The sequence below is a fragment of the Gavia stellata genome, chromosome 4, assembly GCF_030936135.1.
Source record: "Gavia stellata isolate bGavSte3 chromosome 4, bGavSte3.hap2, whole genome shotgun sequence".
Classification (NCBI taxonomy): Eukaryota; Metazoa; Chordata; class Aves; order Gaviiformes; family Gaviidae; genus Gavia; species Gavia stellata.
In genome coordinates this window covers 24,584,142-24,607,210 of record NC_082597.1, presented here as the reverse complement: position 1 = coordinate 24,607,210, position 23,069 = coordinate 24,584,142, and the positions used below count along the sequence as shown (strand labels likewise).

General features: G+C 38.8%; 1 protein-coding gene across 1 annotated transcript in view; it reads right to left on the bottom strand.

Annotated features, from left to right (window-relative positions):
* Positions 1 to 5,963, bottom strand: part of POT1 (protection of telomeres 1) — an 88,596-nt gene extending 82,633 nt beyond the window's left edge. Inside the window, exon 1 of the mRNA XM_059816364.1 lies at positions 5,931 to 5,963. The gene's annotated coding sequence lies outside the window, so the exon portion shown is untranslated. The remainder of the gene's footprint in view (positions 1 to 5,930) is intronic.
* Positions 5,964 to 23,069: the final 17,106 nt, after the last annotated feature.

Below are 23,069 nucleotides of genomic sequence, written 5' to 3'. Positions count from 1 at the left end.
GGGTGGGACCCCACGCTGGAGCAGGGAAAAAGCATGAGGAGGAACGAGTGGCAGAGATGAAGCATTATGAACTGACCACAATCCCCATTCTCCATCCCCCTACGCTGCACAGGGGGAGCAGGTAGAGAAGTTGGGAGTAAAGCTAAACCCAGGAAGATGGGAGGGGTGGGGGAAAGGTGGTTTTAGATGTGTTCTTATTTCTCATTATCCTACTCTGATTCGATCAGCAATAAATTAAATTAATTTCCCCAAGTTTGAGTCTCTTTTGCCCGTGATGGTAACTGGGGAGTGATCTCCCTGTCTTTATATCGACTCATGAGCTTTTTGTTGTATTTTCTCTCCCTGTCCTGTTGAGGAAGGGGAGTGACAGAGCCACTTGATGGGCAACTGGTGGCCAGCCAAGGTCAACCCACCACAGCACAGAGCTGGGAGGTACAATACCAGACAGATTTCAATTTGTACTTGAGCTGAAAGAGAGGCAAAAGTCTGGTGCAGAGATGCAGACGCTGTTCCATCTCTGTTGACTGCTTTAACTAGTGAAGTATTTGAAGTTAGAATTTCTATAAAATATCACTAACTGATGCTAAAAAGGATGCCTTTACCTGTATGTTTTCAAACATGAACCAGAATAGCACTGTCATTAGCTTACCAGGATTTCAAGCCTCTAGTGAAAAGAGCAACTTACAAACCTTTTCATTTCAAAGTACCTACTTCACTCTATATTCTAGCAGGCTGAGAAGCTGATCTATTCCACCTAGAAAGTCAACTTCAAAGTTAATCAGCAATATTGATCTTTATCCAGCAACACTATAATGAGCTAGGGAGATGTACAACATAACAGATTAACACTTTTTTTTAATATATTTCTCTCTGTTATGGTACTTGAGCAACTAAGTAGGCTTTTCTGGATTTTTTTTCCCCCACAAAGATGTCTAACAGCAAGATGCATTTTGTTACAATTCAAACATCATTGTTAAAACAAAACAAAGAAAGGAACTGAGGTTTAAAAACTCATCTCTCTCTGATGACTACCCTTAAATTATGCAGCTGCCTTACTTTCATTTAAAAAGAGTCTTTGCCATTTATTTCAATGGGACCAATATTCCACATGTGCCTTCAAGGTTAAAAAGGAAAATTTCTAAAAAAGGAACCATATGTAGGCTAATGCAGTGGGACCTGTCCATACTTACTGTATTCTTGCACAATTTAGGACATTTATGTAAATAACATTCAAGTAGAAAACAAGACTGGGGGTTTTTTTTCAGATCTTAAACTTCTGTACCTTTAAAACTAAGGTCATGTCTTTTAACTGCTAATCACTGAAGCTCCCAGATTCTTGTTCTCTGCAATTAAAAAACAAAGTCCTGAGTATCCAGCTGCAAGAGCTATGAAAGTAAATTTTGAAAAACAAACTGATACAGCACTGGCTTCCCAAACCTATGTGAAGATACCTTTAGTGCTGTCCTTGGTGTTCACAGCTCTCCTGAATAGCAACTAAGCAAAAATAAGTCTGTCAAGTATCTTTGTCGTTCTTAAAAGGCTGACTTCATAACACTGACAAGAATCATTCCAACTTGAGTCTGCTGCTCAAAAAGTCTGTAAGTGGTGTAAACAGGGCTATTCATAAGGACAGGTGGTTAAAAAAAAAAAAAAAAGAGGCTGCAATAGAGCTAGACAGCATCATGGGACACTCCTGGAACAGGAGGGACACACACACAGAGTAGAAGGAAGAAGGCAGTGAACTACAAACACCTTTTGCCTTCCAGTAGCTGAAACTGACAAAAATATGGAAAGAGAACGACGAAAAAACTTAGTAATTTTAACAAGTAAAGAGTTATATGAAAGGATGTACACTATATGAGAACCCAGAAAGGACGTACACTGCACGAGAACGCGCAAGTAATACCCTGGAAGAGAAAGTGATATACATCACTTGCCTAAGCAAGTGAAATATAACACTGAGGATGGCTATGGGCTGAACTTTTATGTGCTGCTCTGCCCTATCCTTGATTTTTCGACCTACTAATTTTCTAGACCTTAAATTTCTGACAGTGGAACAATCTACTACAACACACTAGTTCTGTCTTAATTGCCTACAGAATACAAACATGTATTCCAAAAGCATACCACAGTACACCAGAAAACAATTTCCTAGTAGAAATGGCTTTAAGCAAGGGTTAACTTTCAACAGAAATAAGCAGTCATTTTAGATTTTTTTTATTCTGGAATGAGGACATTATTCCATCAAAATATTGCAGTCACAGAATGCCTCTATCTCTAGGTCCAGAAGCAAGAGAAAAATTCCTACAACATATCTGAAGGTCTTTACCTCATCCTTCTTACTTGCAGCTTGAGAGTTCAAATATCCACAGACCTGAATTAGGCAGCTAGGTATGGTCTGGGGTGCATGCTCAAGAAACAAGAAAAGCTTTCAGGCTCACAGTCTTTTCATCAGTTCAGACAGAAAGCAAAATAATTAGCATTTCCTTTTAGGTGCAGCGCACCCTAGATACAAGCTCTGAGAGCCTGGTAACTTCAGTGTTTAGGACAAAGTATACACCCAAAGGCTTATGCACTTATAGAATCGGACAGTGGCTCTACGAGAGGTTTAAAGACTGTAATTTTTGAATTTGCACTGCAAAATAGGGTGGTAGGAAGAACCTGACCATTTAAGTCTATTTGTGAAAGCCTTACATCTTTTTTCTCTAGGCTTTTTAAAACTTCATTTTAATTAAAAAAAAGAAATCTTAAATTATATTTGGAAAACCACCAGAATTTAATCTCTCAGATTAGTTATATCACCCTTCAGTGCACACTGAAAAATCATTAAGAAATCACAAGCTGCAGTTGCAAGTGAAGTTAACATCACACAGCCACAAACAATACAGAACTGTTGACATAAACACCAGCACAACATGACTGAAAGACAGGAACAAAAGAAAAATAAACCACATATGAAAGGCAAATTTGTTCTTATCATCAAAACAATTCATCACTGTTTCTCCCCTTCCATCATGCTCCTCTAAGCAACATGAAATAGCCAAATTTTGTATGGCAATTAACATAGTAAAGCAGTACAAAGTTTCTAAAAGATTTCAGTACAAAAAGCTGTAGGTAGCAAGTTCAGTACACAAAAATGTTCTCACACACTGTCAATGTTAAACTAAAGATACCAACATGCCTTACAATAGTCTAAAGCCCCAGGGAACATTCTAGCAGTGGAAAACATCTTATTAGCCATGACAGACAGATCAAGTCGACCTCCTGTTAGAACCAGGAATCGCTCTATGTACATTCTGAATATACAAGTTGCTGCATTCTTTTCAGCAAGGAGAATCTCTAGGATTCAGTGAAAATCAACTGAACTTCCACAGATAATAACCAATCAGAAAAAAAATCAATTCACTAATAACAGAATTATGTTCCATAGACCTCATATATCTGAGGACATATGAGGAACAAGTAATATAAGGAAAATAGGGTAATGAGAGTCAGAGTTACTACGTTGTTTTTTTCCTCCCAGATCAACAGAAACAAGCATTTTCTGGAAGAGGACAAAGAGATCACAAAGCAAGACTTTTCCCCATTGTCTTTATTTGATGAATAAGCCCACCATATTTGTCTTCCACACCTAGTTCTCTAAAACACCACAATTCCACTATTTCCTTCAGTAAAAATTCATCAAGGCATATTTAAAAGAAGAAAAAAAATAATAAAAAAAAAAAAAATCAAACTGAGCGCCTAATAGCACCCTAAATTATAAATAAGATGCCAGACAAGCTTTACCACTTTTAGTTCAAACTGCCAAAAATTGAAAATATAAATGAAATATTACAGACAATACAACTGCATTGTAAAAATTGCAAGCCCTTAATCCTGAAAAAAACAAGACAGAAAAATAAGCATATTAATATTATCCATTTTGACTCCAGAATTAACTTCATGGAGGAGGAAGTCAAAGCTGGATCTGTTCTTCTGTTACGGTTTGTCATCATAGTACATCAATCCAGTGCACAGGATAGCAAGTAATACCTCTTTGCCTGGATTACTCAGATGCGCCCAACATTTGAGCCTTTGCTCAAGCCAAAGATACATACTTCTGGGTCCTGACTCTAGCTCGCACTACAACAAATGGACTATTCCTCTGTAGCCTCCTCTAGAACACAACTTTTCTTCAAGAACTAATGTGAGATTAGCTTTGGAGCAGAAAAGCAAAGAAAACACAAGAAGTGAGAGGTAAATTGGAAAGATTACTCCCTTCTCTAGAACCAAGAAATACTCCAGTGATACACAAAAATGACATAAAGGGGATTAATGTAATTTTGGGAAAAGGAAGCTATAGCTGTCAGAGGCATGAGGAGATTCCTTATTTATCAAAGCAGATAAGACATGTACAGAGAGACAGGTAAACATTCTCCAAATCAGAGAATAAAACACATGATTGTGTGGACCTCTGGAGGAAACCTCACCAAAGTTTCATGAAGAACGAAGGAATAGCCAAGAGCATCAGCATCTTATTGATGTGGTCAGTCAAAATGGTAGGTATCTGAAGCCTCTGCACTGACAAATACTAGTCAGTGCAATATTTGGGAGAATTGTATAAAAGTTAAAACAATTATGAAATAGGTAATGCCTCACTTTAAATGTGCACACATACGTAGACACAGCTATACACTCTTTATATAGTTTATGTGAAGTTTTCTCATAAAAATGAACATTTACATCACTGAACAAAGCAGACAGTACAGAAATACCATAAACTGAACCTGCAATCAGTCACAAAGGAAATCTGTTGTCATACAGCAGCCTTAATGAAATCAAGATTTATGAATAACAAGATTTATGAATAACAAGATTTATGAATAACAAGATTTATGAATAACAAGATTTATGAATAACAAGATTTATGAATAACAAAGTCTGTAGTCTACAATTTTTGTAATAGTCTAATCTTGTAACTTGTGATTTTCTTGAGAATTCTTAGGAGGACAAAACACCACATCAGCTAACTAAAACAAAAGAAACCAAGTCAGCAGTGTGACACATTTTATTCCCTTAGCTGCAAGGCTTCAGCTTGCTGCTGCTGCAGGTCTTCAGGCACTTCCCTTCTGGTCCTAAGCTATTCTTACTCTTAGTAACACAACTGGTACTTACTTTCACTAGAATACAACTAGAACAATAATAATAATAATTAAAAAAAAACCCAAACCAAATCAAAATCTCCCTTATTAATTTCAGATTAAAATTTACTAATCTGATCTTGTGCAAAAGGGGCCACAATCAAATGTTAGTTGAGGAAAATGGCTTCTTACACTGCCATTATATCAACGATATCTCAGCTCTAGAAAACAGCCACCCACCGCAAAACAAACAGACCTCAGGAAAACAGGGCTACAAAGCAAATCCTTTCAGGATCTGAACTGTAATCACTTCAGAGAGTCAATCCAGCAATTTCAAGAAGCTGAGATCTTTATAAACCAAGAGCTTACATGTATTAGCATAGACTTACTAATAACAAAAACTTTTTTCAGTATACTCAGTGCCAGAGAGAAGAGAGTTTTAATCTGTAAAGCACTGAGTTTGTCAAAGCGGGGACTCAATTCCCACAGCAGAGACCGTGTGCAGGTTAGCTCTGAGAGAGAAGGATGGTGCAGGGTAACTGTAGGTATCACAGCGGAAAGCAAAGCCCAGCAAAGCGCCAGGGCGGCACAAGGCAACGGCACGGGCCCTGCCCCGCCGGGGCGGCGGCCCACAGGCCACGTCGAGGCGGCAGGGTCTCCGGCTACGAGAGATCCCTCTTCCACAGCCAAGCCGCCCTTTCCCCTCAGCCCTACGGAGGGGGCAGAGCATCCCGCCACGCCTTGCTCCGCGTCGCCGGGGTCGGGGTCGGGGTCGGGGTCGGGGAGGGCGGCCCGCAGGCCGGCCGGTACCTGTCTCCGAGCGGGGGCGGAGAATACCGTCTGCAGGAGCCACCGCCGCCAACCCCACTTCCGCCCACACGGCGTGCCTGCTGCCCACTGAGCATGCCCGGACGGCTCGCGCATGCGCACCGGCGGCTCGGCCACCCCTCCTGACCCCATGGCGGTTGACCCCACCAGAGCCCAATGCGAGCATGCGCTCTGCGGAGGCTGGAAGGCGTTTCCCCCCCTGGCTGCACGAGCAGGGGCTGGGCAGGGGGCGGGGTGGGGCCGCTGGAGGGGACAGTGGCAGCAGAGGGAAGGGCGATGGAAACAAAGTGTCCCCTCGGCCGGGGCCCGCCGGCCTGCCTCTGTACCCAGCGACGAGTTGGCGAGGCCCACCGGTGGCCATGTCGGTGCAGGCCCGTTTGCAGGAGCTGCGCCGGCCCTGAGGGCGGCCTTCGCCCGGCCTTCCCCCGGCCTTCCCCCGCTTGCGCTCGGGCTGCCGGCGGGTGGGGGAAGGCCCGAGGCAGCGCCGGCTCCCAGCCCTCTCAGAAGGGGGTGCCCAGTGCCGGCAGGGACCGGCCCAGTGTTGGGTGGCCGGTGAAACGTGGATACAGCCACCCGATTCCAGCGCACTTAAAAGCTGTTACCTGCAGAAGGTTAAAAAATATGGGGAAAAAAAGCCCTGCTGCTTGCTGGTGTGTGTTTGTTGTTTAGATGGCAGGGGGCATTAGGCCAGGCTCTGAAAACCAGGATTCGTCGTTGTCAAAGACACATGGTCCCTCAGGCTTGCTGATGTTTGGATGCTGCAAGTTGACATATGCCAAGATCCTGTTTGCATTGCTTGCCAATTCAAAATCAGAGCATACATGGTTCAGCATCACAACAGCAAGGCTGCTTCTTTAGAGATTTCGACTTCTCTCCAATACCTGAGAGATACATATTCTGCCAGCCTGCACTCTTTCTTTCCCCTTTCTCATCTCTGCAGTCCTGGGTATCTGCGACAGCTTTCCTTTTCTTGTTTGTCATCACTTAGTGACTCTGCTGGAAATGATCTTCTCCTTTCTCTCCCTTTAAATCTTTTCCTTAACAACCCTCCCTCTGTTTTAGAACCGTTTTAGTTAGGTCTCTGAAGTGTTTTAGTTACACTTTGAATTCAAATTCAATTCAAAAATTGGAACTTAAATCCATCCATGTTCAGGAAGCCTCTGGAGGGGGATTCACTGACGTGTTTTGTACTCATTTTCATTGTTGACAACCTTTTCTGGAACAGGTTTCTTTTCTTTGATCATCACTGTTCTCAGTAAATTTTAATCCTATACCTTCCATTGGGTATTAATGCAGCATGCTTGGTTATAAGCAAAAATATTCTTAAGACCATGTTATACAGACATGATAAAAATAGCCCACAGTCAGAGCTGAGATGGAGCTGGGAATTTAAGCACAGCTGGTTACCTGGAGGACTAATGATCTGGCCATCTGAAGAGCCAACTACAGCAGAGTAGATAGGCTGAGAACATTGGTGTCACTTGACCACGTCCTTTGTTTCCACCTAAAGGTTGAGAGAAATCAACCTTATTTTTAGACTATTAAGTTCTGTCAGGCGAGCATTTCTGGTAGAATATTGTCTGTCCTCTCTTACGACCTCTGTTTTTAAATCTACATTTTGAAAGCAACAGTTCTGATCACAAAAAATTGTCAGCAAAAAAGTTGATAAAGCAGTGAAGGATACAATCAGGAATGAAACATTTTTAGGAACCCTTATTATTGAGTAAAAAAAAACTCTGGAAAATTTGAAAGAGTGCAAAGTGAGGGAATTCTGCTTTAACCCTCTGATGTGCTTCTCTTTTCTGTTCTGTTTCTTTTTTCACGCCTGTAAAAGATGTGCTTAGCAATTATAATTACGGTGAAGTGAAATAATGGAAAGCTTATACATTATAGATGAATTAAAGTAAAATAATTTGGAAGCAGCAAGTTGCACTCCTGGGTAATTTAAACGGTTACTTGATCTTCTCATCTTACTTCTCTCATCTTTTGCTGCTTCTGTTCCCCACTACCTTTTCTAAATTTACTATTAAATTCTTTTATAAAGTCATCTCAAACCTAGAGGAATTTGAGGTTTGTATGAGCTGTCCTGTATATAATCAGAAGATAAAAATGAAGGAGAAACTGTATATAAGCAGAATTTTGATAAAAGAACATAGATCCCAGTTCTATGTGTTGACAGGACAGTTGTTGAGTCTGTCATAAATTTAGCCTGAAATCTGATTTTCTTTCATTTCTAATACTGTTTTTTTAAATGCAGTCATCTTCCTCTTCAGTTATTAATTTTTCTTCAACAAATTATCCAGTTTCTGCCAGTAGAATATTAGTCAATATGAGAAGTTAAATGAACAATATATTGAATTACATTACATCAGAAGGTGATTTTTAATGTTCCAGTAACTATGTACTGTATGTTCTCATGCTAGTTGCACTAATCTTGAAATGTGCTGCAATTTACACGTATCATAGTAGAAAATAATACCTCTGCAGAGAGGGAAAAAAAAAACCAAAGCCCAAACTCCCCCAGAATTTTGATCTGGTGTGCACATTGGTGCGCTGTGTGACTTACTTTCAATAAATCACGTTTAAAGCTTTCACTACTAAATGAAAGTTCGTAAATAAATAACAACATGGTAGCCTTATTTCTTGAACTTGTGTCTTGAAATGGGCGGTTGCAAAGAGGGTCCACAGGTAACTGATGCCCGTGGACTTAACCAGTTTAGGAATCCTTGAAAGCCCGAAATACAACGGAAATTCTGATCCCACTGAAAATAATGAAAACTTTCCATTCACTTCAGCAAGAGCAAAACTTCCCCTCTGTGCATCAAAAATGTATGTAACATAAGACATTGAACCAAAGGTTTCAGAAATAGAAGCCTTATCCATTAACTCAATACCTAGTCACAGGAGCTCCTGAAGCCTGTTCTTTTAATGAGGCAGGAAACTTAAATAGGGGTTTGGGAAACTAGCTTCAAGCTCATGTTTTTTTCAAATTTTTGGAGCCATTTGAAAATACTGAGCAAGATTTTCAAATGTGTTTTGAAAAACACGTGTTGCAATGGCAGTCAAGTCCATAAGCAATGTTGAAAATTCTTTCTGTTCAACCTTATTTTCCTCCAGTATCTTAGTTAACAATAGCAAGAGAGTTGTCCTATAGGAATTCCATTAGCAGCTGTCTTTGTATAATGTTTTCTAAGTAAGTTCAGCATGAGGCATTTTATAAGCTGCTGATACAGTGTTAAATGTGAAGTATATACTCGGATTCTAAATAATGCAGCTCTCAAAAAGCATCAGCTTTCATATCATTTCAGAGCTATTGAAAAACTATTTCCAAATATCTCCACAACTAAAGGCAGGTCTTTTCTACTCCTTTAACCTTGCTTTGATGACAGCACTTGTTTTTTTAGTAGACTTTTATGGATACAGGCAAAATTCAGTCAGTTATGGGACAGAGCCCCTTTGCAGTACATCTGAAGTGATGTGTTGCTTGTTAGAGTTGATAGGCTAATAGAAGTTAAAAATCCGGATTGATTAAAATTACTGAAATCATTACAATATAAATGTTTAATAATTTATAGATGATTTCCAAGAATGCATTTTGACTAATTGCACCTTTATAAACATAGTTCATGTGCAATGAATCAATAAGAAATCATATGATTATAGTATGCTTCTCACTACATAGTGCTGTGCTGAAATGGTTTTCCTTCTGTAAAGGACAGTCATATCCATGAGTTTTTGTTATCACTGCTGGCAAACCTGAAATGCAGAGGCCAGAATTAGTCTTTGAAATAAGTATATATGAAGTATTGAAATAAGTAATTCTTCATTATTTGTATTATATTAGTGTTTTACGTGATTGAAGCTCACTTACATGGATGTAGCTTATGTGGATGTAAAAATAAATATAATATACATTTAATAGGTATTTAATGGGCACATTATGATAATTTAAGAAGCAAGATTTGCAGAGGAGGATAAACCTTTTATTAGACCAAATTGTGTAAGTTATAGATTGTACATGTTATATGATAGCAGTGGAACACTTTCACAGACTATTGCTGGTATTTCAGTAGCTCACTCACAGAGCAGATTCATGACTGGCTCCCCTACCAGAAGTAGTCAGCTTTAAATAACTCACTAATGGAGTAGTGGGTGAAGAAAGACTCATTCTGGGCATGAGACAATTTTCTCCTATATTTAGGGGATAAGGAGAAGAAACAGGAGAGGATCCAGAAAAAAGCAAGAGACTGAATGTACGCAGGGGTATGAAGAAGGTCTCCACTGTTGTGATTCTGGAGACATCTCTGCTTGTGGCAATTCTGTGGTTCAGCAACTCTAAAATATGTCTGAAAATCTCAAAGTTTTCTTGTAAAAGAAGGTGATACATGATACGTGGAGTCTCTCACAAAGGAATAGTTCTTGTGCCTAGTGGCTACTTCAAAACTTACTGGGGTTTTGAGTATTAATAAGACAGATGTTAATAGAGTATCAAGAGTTATTACAGTCAGTGTAAATTTTGGAACCTGACCCAAAGCTGTTTGAAGTCAATGTTAGTCTTTCCATTGGTTTCAGGGGTTTCCTATTCATTGAATCATCCCAGATACTGCAGATTAAATTTTTGTTTGCCGGTATTAAGTCTGCTTCTTTGTTTAAAATGAAGTGTGTCCAGAGAAGGGTGACAAAGCTGGTGAGGGGTCTGGAGCACAAGACTTCTGAGGAATGGCTGAGGGAACTGGGGTTGTTCAGTCTGGAGAAGAGGAGGCTGAGGGGAGACCTTATGGCTCTCTACAATTACCTGAAAGGAGGTTGCAGAGAGGTGGGTGTTGGCCTCTTCTCCCAAGTGACGAGTGACAGGACAAGAGGAAATGGCCTCAAGTTGCGCCAGGGGAGGTTCCCGCTGGATATTAGGAAAAATTTCTTTGCTGAGAGAGTGGTGAGACACTGGAATAAGCTGCCCGGGGAAGTGGTGGAGTCACCCTTCCTGGAGGTGTTCAAGGAACGTGTGGACGAGGCATTGTGGGACATGGTTTAGTGGGCATGGTGGTGTTAGTTGATGGTTGGACTTGATGATCTTACAGGTCTTTTCCAACCTTAGTGATTCTGTGTGATTCTGTGTAAGACATTTTTCTTTTTTAAATTTAGTACAGTCATTAAGTATGCTTGGTCTGTGGTTGTATTCTTAGGTAATTTGCTTAGCAATAGGATTTTATTTTCTAATGAGGCAGCTACCCAAAAGCCTTCTGTAGAAGTGAACAATAACAGATATTTGTCATCTCTTTGCATAGTAGTTTTTCTATATTTTAAATTAAATACTCCCTAGCTCTAAGAATGTTGAAATATTGTTCTTTATTTTAAAACCTCAGCTATCTGACTAGCTATACAAGTTTGTGCTTCCTTCACTGATCCTTATAAGCTTATACTGGCTAAGAAGGCTACTGCAAAAATAAATCTAATTTATATAATTTCCCAGGGAGTTGATGTGTTAGTGTGACACATATCCTGGGAGTAAGATAATGAAAAAAACACCCCAACATTTCAGAAGCACTGGATCTTTTCTTTTGTTGCTAACACAGGAATAAAACCAGGAATATCTTAAGATATTGCTGCAAGAAAAGTACAATATTCATAGGTACAAGATAGCAAAAAAAAATTAGTATCACTGAGGTGTTTGATCTTTTAAGTGCTTGTACTTAATGTTGGAGCATTTGTTTGTATGTCCATTGATTGCATGTGAATTTTGGTAAGTGTGCTTCAGTTGCAAACAACAGTGGACAGGAACCTAGGCATATATTTTCAAGGTAGTCCTTAAAGAGCTTATTAAAGGATGCAATTGTGTGAGCACAAATAAATGGAACTATTTCTATAAGAGCTATTTAAGTATTACTTGTAAAATAGTAGTGTTTCTTGCTCTGTTATTTTCATTAACTGAAGCAATCGCTTTTCCATGATATATACTAAAACCTGAGAATTTTTTTTCTGATTTTTTAAATAGAATTCTTTATGAACCAGTTTATTTGGGAAATTCAAGTTCTTCAGTTTCAAGAATGAAAGTCTAACTATGGTTATTATCACAGGCATCATTGTCCTCCCTGTGGAAATCTATAGATGCCATCATGAAATGGAATCCTTTTGTGTTTAACAATGTGATGGCGAACAAAAAAGCCAGTCTCCACCCCACTAAGTTTACAGTCAAAAGACACTGAGACAGAACTGTAGTTAATTTATAATGTAGTGAAATACTTACTTTGAAACCAAAAAATACATGAGGAAGCAAGAGGAGACTTGGGAAGAGGTGTTACAGGGAAGCCTATTCTTATTAAGTTACTTCGCTTTCAGTAGTGTGATAACGGTGCCAGTTTTCTAGACATCATTGCATTCTCCAGCCTGAAGAAAACTTCAATACATAAAATGAATTATAATTTAAGAAAACCCAGACTTTTTGGTATATATGAAATACCCCAAAAGCACAAAAAGCATTTGTTCTTTTTCTTGAAAAATCTTTAGCTTTTAGGGCTCAATTCTGATAATTCTGTCTTCATGGAATGTAGTGGGATTATTCAAAATACATATATTTATTTATTTTTTTTTCCCCTGGTTTTTACATTTAATTCTCACTTTGGCTTTGAATCATTGTATTTTTTTAATTATATATTTCTTTTGGCTTTCAGTAAGATAAAAGTAAAAGGAAAATTAAATGAAAATCAAAGCTAAGTAACAAGGGAGGGGAAAGACCTGTGACTTAAACAGAATGACTTTATCACTAGTCATGTGTACCCCCTATCCTGAGATATCCTGAATGTTTTCTAAGAGGTCCTTAATCCAGGTTTTAACTCAAAGGGCCTTAAGTGGCTTTTGGTACCCTGAAGCTAAAGCCTTGCGCATCCAGTGCTCTTAACCTCTTTAGCTTCAGTGTTCTGTGAAAAACTGAACAAAAGTTGTTCTACCATGAATGACAGACCACCTTATTTTAAAACTTTTATAACTTTGAAGCTGTTTGTCTTTAATCTTCCAAACATTTTCATCTGTTTATTTTCTTAGGCTGGATGATTATTTTTGAAGCTTCTGTATTACAGAAAAAGAGAAACAGCATTTTCCAAAACATGGTAAACATAAACATTTTTTTACATTTGGAAACAGCCAAAATATTCAAACTGAGGCAACATATGCCATTTGTTTTTTGACCATGACTGAAATGAAAAAGTGTCTCTCAGCAACTGAACAAGGGGGAAGCACAGGAAAAACTTCTGACCTCTGTGATAGTATCTGATATAAGAGTTTAGTGATGATTTTGCACTCCTCTTTACTTCTAGAGTTTGCTTAACTCAGGAGTGCTTGTGATTTCATCCATTACTGGCCACATTTTTTTGAGTGCACCTATGTGGTATTCAATGTCTTACATTTTTGTGTACTTCAATGGGACTTAAAGCCACATGGAATTTTGCAGAAATAAGGATTCTTCAGCTGTGTTAAGACCTTATTTAACAGACTACTGAGCTCTTGAGAGGTACTGCATGAGCTCAGTTTCTGTAAAAGTGTCAGAACATATATTCAGGACCTCTAGAATTATGAGAATATGCTGGTATGTTCTTACAACCTTGGCAAGGGAGTTGTTGCTGTGGCCTCTAAAATATAGCACACCTGGGAAGCATGGTAATCTGAAGAAAGACTCTTAAATAATATCAGAAACTGAGGATGTAGATTCTTTGTTGTACTACAAAAGCATTTTGTCAAATTGAAGAAAATGGTTTTAAAAAATAAGATGCAGTCAACAGGGACAAGCAAAAGATACTGCACTTAAGCAAAAATAGTCAACTGCATAAATGCATGAGGGTAAACAACGGGCTAAGTGGCAGTTCTTTAGAGAAAAATGGAATGAATCACAAGCTGATTTTGAGTCAGCCATGTCATTCTATTCTGAAAAAGAACAAATTACATAAATAACCTGTAAGATACATAAAATAGCCTTTCTGTTCAAGAGCTCTGATAAGCTGAAGTAATGTGTTCAGTTTCTGTCATAAAACTTCAAGAAAAACATAGGTCAGTTGGAGAGGTTCTGAAGGACATCAGCAAGAATGATGAAAGGCTTAGGAAACATGACCTCCAAAGATGGATGGAAAGACCTGGGGTTATTTAGCCTAAAGTCAAGAGTATGTTTTTCTCATGTGGAGTCATGTGGTATATAAAAAATAAAAACAAAGAAGAAATAATTGTTTCTGTGTGTCCATGGTACATAGGCGAAGAAGTAACAAGCTTAAATTCCAAAATGAATTATTCATATCAGACAGTAAGACAGACTTTCTGACCAAAAAAAAAAAAGAAAATGTTGAGGCATGGAATAATTTTCCTGAAATCTGTATTGCTGAATGGATTCTTTTGGACCAGGTTAATAAAATATTTAGTTTAACTAGCTGATATGTCTCAGAGTAGATGGATGGATAAGATACATTCTGAAGGTCATTTCAACTCTATTGTTCTGTTGTTCTATAAGATTTGGTATGAAACTTTTACTTAGTTTAAATTTATTTGCTTCTTAAAGTTGTCTTTTTCTCAGTTAGACAGCATTATTCTAAGCTGTTTACATGAACCCAAAGCAATCACTAGCCAAGGATAGAAGTCTGTTCATGTGCAGGCTGTGAAATAAATATTTACAATTTGTTGCTTTTTTGTGGCTTAGTATGTGTTCATTGTATTTGATTGGATGTGGTTAATACCTGCTTAAAAGCTGTCATTTAGTTTTATTTTGCACCATCTTGCACGATTGTTCATTGCTACATTTTCGTGCCTCATTAGTTCTTTGTTCTCTTCTGTATGTTGACAGTGTCATTCAGTTTTGTGGTTTGTGTTTTTTAATGTTATTGGTTTAAATGTCGTCTTTTAGATAACTCATAAAAGCTAAGAAGTGCTAAGTGGTTTCAAAACTAAATTTTAAAATTTATTTGATAATTTCTTTAGTAGCAAAAAGGAATAAACACTGTAAACAGTGTTTTCTGATATATCATAATTACACATGTGTTCAACTGAATTGTCTAAAACTAGGTGCTCAACCAAGCATCTAATTATTTTGAAAAATTGCAGTTGGATGCTGCATTTGCATTGAATATAGACAAGGGCTCCTGATACTGCTTTCTGCATCTGTAAGAAAGCAGTCAGGCATGAAGGAGCATAACAGCACACCAAAGTTGGAGCTTGCAACTCTTCCTAATACAAATAGTCTTTTCTTAGAGAAAGTCAATTTATTTGCATATGATTATTAAAGTTAATATAATTTATAGCTGTAGAGAGGATGTCCAAGATGGCATTTTCTAAGAAAACAGGACATTCTTCCAAGAAGACACATTAGGAAGAGTCATGTAGATCACATTTGTCTCAACCTTGGTGAATATGAGTATTTCTTTGCTAGTTTCCTGTGAGTCTTTTGTGTGATTCTGTTCACAGGAGAACATTACAATTGATCAAACACTACATATCTGAATATGTCTTCTCAAACATGAAGCTATCATCTCTGAAGTATTTACTGCAGTGAGAATTGCAGGAGTTTTAGCTTCTCTGTGGCTTAGACAGTTGGATTCTTCTAAACAAGGTTAATTTCTTTTTAAGAATAGGGACTACTGAAGAGGTCAGCAACATTACCAAAAAGATAATTACCAAAAAAGTCTGTGGTGGGTTGGCCCTGGCTGTCAGCCAAGCATCTACCCAGCTGCTCATTCACTGTCCCCACCCTCAGCATGACAGGGGAGAAAATAGAACAGGAGCAAGACAGCTGGTGGGTCGAGATAAAGACAAGGAGGTCACTTACCAATTACTGTGGCAAGCAGAATAGACTTAACTTGGGGAAATTAATTTATAGAAAATTAATATAAATATTTAATTACTCTTTCAGGTATTAAGAAACAAAAACCAAAACAAGAAAAAAGCATTAAAACATTTAGGGAAAACACACCACTCCTTTTCTCAGGCTCGACTTCGCATCAGACACCTCTCCTCCCACCTTGTTTTGGCCACAGATTACGTTCAATGCCTTCAGTGAAGCAAGAAATAGGAGTGGCAGAGGGGGGATGCAGTAAGGACATAGTGGTTTCAGTTTATTGCTCCTTCTTTGCTCTTTTCCTCTGCTCTGGCATGGGTCTTCTGTGGGCTGTGTCCCTTAGGGAATATCTGCTCTGCCATGCAGCACCTCCTGCCCCTCTGACCTCAGTGTACTCTTGCTGTTTCCCTCTGATTCCTTCCTCCTATCTCTGTTCTCAGGTTCTCTCCATGTTCTCTCCCCCTCTCTGTGGAGTTTTCTGCCCTTTCTTAAATACATTTTCACGGAGGCAACACCAGCTTCACTGATGGGCTCAGCTTTGGCCTGCGATGGATCCAGAGCCATCTGGAACTGACCTTCTTCCACAGAGGCCACCACTGCAACTCCTCACTACCAAAACCTTGCCACACCAACACAGAAACTTTTATCCACATTGCTTTTTCAGACAGAAAAATATCCCATAACCACTCTTTAAGAACTGAATAGAATAATCAGAAATTCGAAGTTCTGTATGCTGTCAATCAGCCTTCATCATTCCTTTCTTCTCAGCCTGCCTCATGGCTTTTAATTTAAACAAGTAATGCATAAAATGCATATTTTATAGCTATTAGTCTGACTTACATGGTATTCAACAGGTATTGCTACGCATTGACAAAGATAATTTATCATTTGTATCGACATCCAGCTCTAAATTTCTCTCAGGGTGGGCAAATTTTATTCTTATTTATTAGGTATATTACTGTAGCAAGTAGGAGCTTTATCAGGAATTAACACCACATTGTCCTGAAAGGAACAACAGCTGCTGACAGTAACTGCTTTCAACCAGTAGAAGACAAGAGAAGGCCAGCAAGGTAATAAGATAAGCCTGAAGAGAGGTAGTTTTAGCACAGCAGCAAATTAAGTGTTGCCAAGGTCAGCGGTCCAATTTCTCAGTGAGTCATCTGTCCCTTTTCCTCTTGGTCTGACAGAAGCCAGTCTCCATGTGTGAGAAAAAGTCAAGAGGGAAAAAAAGCCAGAAGGCATGAACTGTGGTGGACAAGATTTTAAAAAAAGGATCATAATGAACAGTGTAGGTCATTACCTCCATTGGAGAAACATCCAATAACCATTTCAGAGGATTCAAATATCCCACAGCTAGTGTATTTGGCTAAATGATAGCAGAAATCACAAACAGATAATTAAAAAAAAAGGCAAAAAAGAACTGCAGTAGTGATTAAAGATAATTACTTTGTACATCTCTTAAACCCTGAAAATGCCTTCACTACCTATTAACTCTGCCTTTTTTCTCACTTCTTCATAGTAGTTTCATGAAACTCTTCAGATCAGAAGAAGAAAACAAGGAGGTGAGGGTTTCTGTATTCTGTGGGTTAGTGCCTCTAGCCACTATGGAGAGGGCTATCTACAGAGTTTTCTTAGGACAGTGGTACTGCAGTTTGGCAGATGGGAAGATGCAGAGATGGCAATCATGAAGTTCATAGGCAAGATAATAGTAAGGCATTGATTAATTGGTAGTCTGTTTACTACCATAATCTGTAGTTTACTACCATAATCTCACTCTAAATTTAATAATCACTGAAATATAGAGTGATTTCCCACATGATGTGCTTGCAAAACAAAGTATCACACACTGTTCAGAATATTGAAAACCTTTCTTATATAGATGTCAGGAATCAGATTGTTCTGGAAATGTTTATCAGGTGGTACTGGTACAATGGAAATTTTATCAGTACTGCCTCAAATGGTAATGTATGCCAGAGCATAGCTTCCACTGATATCAACAGGTGTTGCATGTAACCATCTGAGAATTGATGTGGACTCTCTGTATAGAATGGCATTCCAGAAATTAATGGATATTTATGGAAAGTCATGAACAATCCTTGAATTATGTAACTGTCATAGGAGTATCTACATAGAAAACCAGAGAAAGGTAATATGAAGAACTGGAATGGAAAACAAGATAGAAAAGGAACAGAACGAGAAAAAAGAAGGCTATAAAAACAATAAAAGATACTTTTAACATTTTACTATCGGTCCAGACACCTATAACTTCCCGTAGATCTATGCCATCTGTCTTAGCGCATAAACCGGGATGATTAAGAACTACAAGGAAGGGGAGACTAACAATTAGATCTTAGTTTATTGATAACTAAGGACAAGTATCCTTACAGTAGACTTTAAAATTTTATAAGGCTCTTATAAAAGCCAAAGGATATCAGCTATTGGTGGGTCTTGTGAAACATCAGAGCTCATCAGGTGGGTCTATGAGTCTGACATAATGCTTTTCCTTTAAATCAATTCAGTAATAATTATACTCTACTTAAATACTGCTGAAAATTGTCCACAAAAACGGGAAACATCCTCAGAAAGTAAGAATCAGTAACTGCCATTGGCTGTTCTAACTGTAAAAACAGGAAAATAGTCTGGAAAAATAAAAATTGGTCTGAGAGAACAGAAAACATAATGATCTGTTGGCTGTTCCAGGTAAAAAATAAAAAGTAACTGCACCTATTGGCTGCTCGAAGTGGTGATATCTTATGCTTTTTTATGTCCCTATGATATAACAATGAATTAATGTTTACCCAAAATGGAGCCTCTCTCTGAGAACTTCCCATGCTGCACATACCTTTCCTTTCCTAAACAGGCTGAATTTTCTGCACAAACTTTCTACAAGATCTTGGACTCTCACTGGGGGTGCCTGGCTGACTCCAGACTCTGTGACATGGATCATCTTTGCAGTGAGACTGTTATTCTGTTGGTCTCCCTCTGGGCCCACACTTCTGGGGTCGGTTCGGTTTGTTCTTCCACCTCTGGGATGGTTGGTTCCTCCTCTGGGGTGGTTTGACCACTTCTGAAATCTGTCTAATTTGCTTGATACAGGTATTATATATCCATACAAGTAATCTTTCATAAGTATATGAACATGAATGTTACATTGTTGATAAGTTTGCTTCACTAATGATGTTTCTAGTAACCTGTAATAGCATACGCCTGCTTGGTTGTTGCTGTTACTGGTTGTTGCTATTATATTGATTTTTGCTATACGATTAATTCTTGCTTTGCTATTGATTGCTGCTATTATTGATTGTTACTATTATTGATTGGTGCCATACCATTGATTGATACTCTATTACTGATTGCTGATAATAATTTGTAATAGCTCAATACCTATATATATTTTTTCTTTATTAATCATAGGTATACTGGCTAGTGGTGATTTTTGTGGTACTGGTGGTAGTCTGTAATAAAGCAAAGAAATTTAGAGGATAAAGCCTCCATGTCCTTGTCTATTATGGAATCCTAAGAACCCACGGTCACGGTCTCTACACACCCGCAGACTGGGTAAGCCTTTAGGTTGTGACAGATGACTGGCTTGGAGGATGAGGGGAGAGCAGTTTATCTCAATTTTAGTAAGAATATTGACTCTATTTCTTATAACAGGTTGTTTCTGAGGACAAGCAGATTAAGTACAGGCTGGATAAGTGGATAGTGAAGTAGACTAAAGACTGGCTGAAGACCTGGGCTCAAAGGGTTGCAATCATCAGGACAAAGTCTTGCTGGAGGACAGTTGCTAGTGGTGTGCCCTGGGAGTTGATACTGGGGCCAATACATCTTCATTAATGGCCTGAACAACGGGACGGAGTGCACCCTCAGCGAATTTGAAGGTGAGGCAAAACTGGGAGGAGTGACCGATGGTTGTGCTAGCTACCCTTCAGAGAGGCCTCAACAGGCTAGAGAAGTGGGCCGACAAGAACCCAGGAGACAAACCATTTTAGAGTGAATTCATGAAAGGCGCCTCACCTGTGATCTCTGAAGGAGTCTGTGGAAGAGCCTGTCTCTCACCACCGGCTGAGAAGGGAGGAACCTGCATAGTTTAGGCTCTTGTGCCTGAAGTTACACTTTGCGGATGTGCATCTTTTAAGCGGCCAGCTTGTGGATCCCTAGCACATAAAATCAATCTGACAGGAAGGATATTTTCTATCATGTGACAACTGGTTCTCAAGAAGTGGAATAGAGAGCTGAAATGACATGACTTTCCCCACCATTGTCACTGTTTCACTCCTGAGTAGCGCTACCCAGTGCTTGTCCAACCAATGTCCTGACAGCTTGTCAAAAGGCTCCCTGGAAATAGCTTTCACATGATTTACTGCATCAAACAATCTGTCTTTACATTCCAGTTCAGGCTTGACAAATTTGTCAGTTTCTCCAATCTTTTCACAGTTCATAAAGTCAACATTTCTGTGAAGCAACCAATTCTGAGAGACCTGCAAGGAAACCCCTGGTGATTGCTTCAAGTGTGACTAATTTAGAAATAGTGTAAGATATTTTTAAATCTCAACAAAAGGAAGGGGCTTGGAAGGTAGCAGGAGGGCTTCATTAAAAATTATCTAACCACATCTGAGAGTTTGCTGTGCAGTGATGTTTTATTTCAGAAAAATCTCACTGGTCTAGGAAAACTCAGTGCTTCCCTTGAGGAAGTATTTGGTCAATATTTGTAAGCTCTTAGAGTGGGTGTTATAAAAATGATGAGGATACAACCTTTAAGCACTTGGATGAACAAAACAACCAACTTATTTTGCTGGCTGGATAAGCAACTTGAGTCCTACCTTCCTCAAATATCGTTATTGTTTTGAAGTTGTGTTTGCAAAGAAGTTTTCCGCTTAATAGTTTTTGCTATTTTTATTTCCCTATTACAGAGAAGAGCAGGGTATTAAGCTGTTACAATACATATGGCAGTAAAACAAGAAAAGGTAGGTTGGATCTTAGTAGTTCTCTCTCCTACTTCCTTTTCACACATGTGATTTGTGTTATTGTAGTAAAATTGATTTTTGCCATGTTTTAACAGATGCCACAAGTTGAAAGAAGCAGAACTATCTAGATTACTAGGGGAAAAAAGAGTGAAGAGGAAAAATAAAAATGCAAACTTATAAAACAATTCTGACTATGGACTTCTAAGCTGGAATTAAGTTTCATTCACATCATTGTACTTCATCAAATGATATAGCCTATTCGCAGTAGCATTGCGTGATGTGATGTGGAAATTTTGAGGGATTCAATTTTTTTACTGTTTTCTGTACTGATTCAATCTCTTGCATGAAGTGGAGAGATTAGTTCAGCTTTTGGAAAACTGCATTGGCTTTTTCTGAATAACAATAGGAGGTTCTGAACAAAGACAAAGCAGATTTGTTGCTTAGCAAAGGAACATACATGGCATTGCTTCAGAGGACAAGTAGTGGTCTTTCAGTGCTAGTCAAAGCAGCAGGACTCTTTCAGTTGTTGGCAGAAGTATGAGCTCGGGATTAGTTGAATGTGTGGGCAGAGATGTGTAATTGATATTCACAAAATCACAAAAGTCCTTGAAGGATTTATGGCACAAACAGGACTGGAAATGTGACTTTCAATCTTTTATGCAATTGCTTCTGCCTCACAGTCTCAGCATTAACCAGCGTGCTTGGCTTTGCTGTGGCAGTTATATGTCAGAGAGCCCAGGGTAATAACAAAACCCTTTTGTTCTTGCTACATGCATGCAAAAATTACTTGAGGTAGTTTGATTTGTGCTACCACACCTGACATTTTCTGTCAGCAGAGAGAACTACCAAATTCAACAAATCAAACCACTCTTGCTCAAAACACTTTTCTGGAAATAAATTTGACTGTGTCACCTGGCAGGTTTGTAAATTCCCAAAAGCTGATATTCTGTCCTTGAGACAAAAAATGCTTCAAAATATGAGCACGGTTTTTGACTTTTTTTGGGTCCAAGACATTTGTTCCAGCCTGCAATTTGTGAAGCAGTTCATTGACAAAGCCTTCCAAAATTTCTTGTGCTTTGAAACAGTGTTCACTCTGTTAATCATCTGAAAAAAGTTACAGGAGGTGATCATGGCTGGTTTTGGCCAACCAGAGCCGTAGTGTTCTCCTCTCTATTTTCCATTATCAAGTAGGAGTGTTTGGTATTCTCCTGCAATAAGGTTCCTCAGCTTGAGGTCATGATCTGTGCACTCAAAATACCTTCCAGAGGCTGGGCATAATAATACAGGTCAGCTGCAAGTAGCCAGTGCAGCTACATAGTTCAAGGCAGCATGGATTTGGTTGGAGCTGCCTGGGAAGAGTTTTATTTGGCTAGTCCAGCTGTGCTCCTTGCATACATTTTTTTTTTCTGACTTTACACCAACAGAGTTTATCTAGACAGGAGGAATTCCCTGTTGCTATATGTTCTCGTAGCTTATACTTATTGTGGAGCCTGCTAATAGCTACTGGCCATCATCTCCATATACTCCAGCCTCATCCATGTAAGGTGCTGTTTTACTGAATGGTGGAAGGGTCAACCGAACCAGCTTGAGAGTGCTCTGTGATCATGACACAGTGAGTTAGAGGATTTTCTTGAAGAATGTCAGAGCTATAAACACTGTCAGAAAATATGTGCAAAAGGAACATGTGCACTTCAGACATCTTTTGTCTTGCTTCCATGGTGTGTTTTGTGGGTTGTTTCACTGAAAATGCAGCGGGTTCCCTTGCCAGGAGACTGTTAGCTGTAACTTGGGGCAAAAAAGCAATGTGTGAGATCAATAGTGAATAAGTAAACTTAGCATTAGATTAACCCAATGTAAGGACATGATATAAAATTGAATCAGTATGAACATGTTTCTACAGAGTAGACATAGTACTTGAGACTATAATGTACGTAGGAAGCTACAGGAGCTGTTGTCACATTATATGGCTGTAACAGCATTTATTTTTTATATGTTTATTTTATGTAGATCTAAAATTTTATATATATATATTTTATGCAATCCTAATACTGGACACAATCTACTAGCTCTTTATGCAATGTGTAGTGCTGTTTCTGAGTGTTGGAACACAACTGCCTACACCAATAAGCTTTTAGTTTTTTAGCTAGTGTTTTTGGCATGATTTTTTCATGTGCCACGAGTAACTTACCCAAAGAATTCCTGTGCATGATCCTGGAGTTGGGAAGTTCCAGTGAAGGCTGCCAATAGATAGTTTGCATGCAACCACCTGATTTCCCAGGGTAACAGTGATTACTAGCATAGAAACAGGCTTTTCTGTGCCAGCTGGTTTCAAGACCCAGGAATACTCTC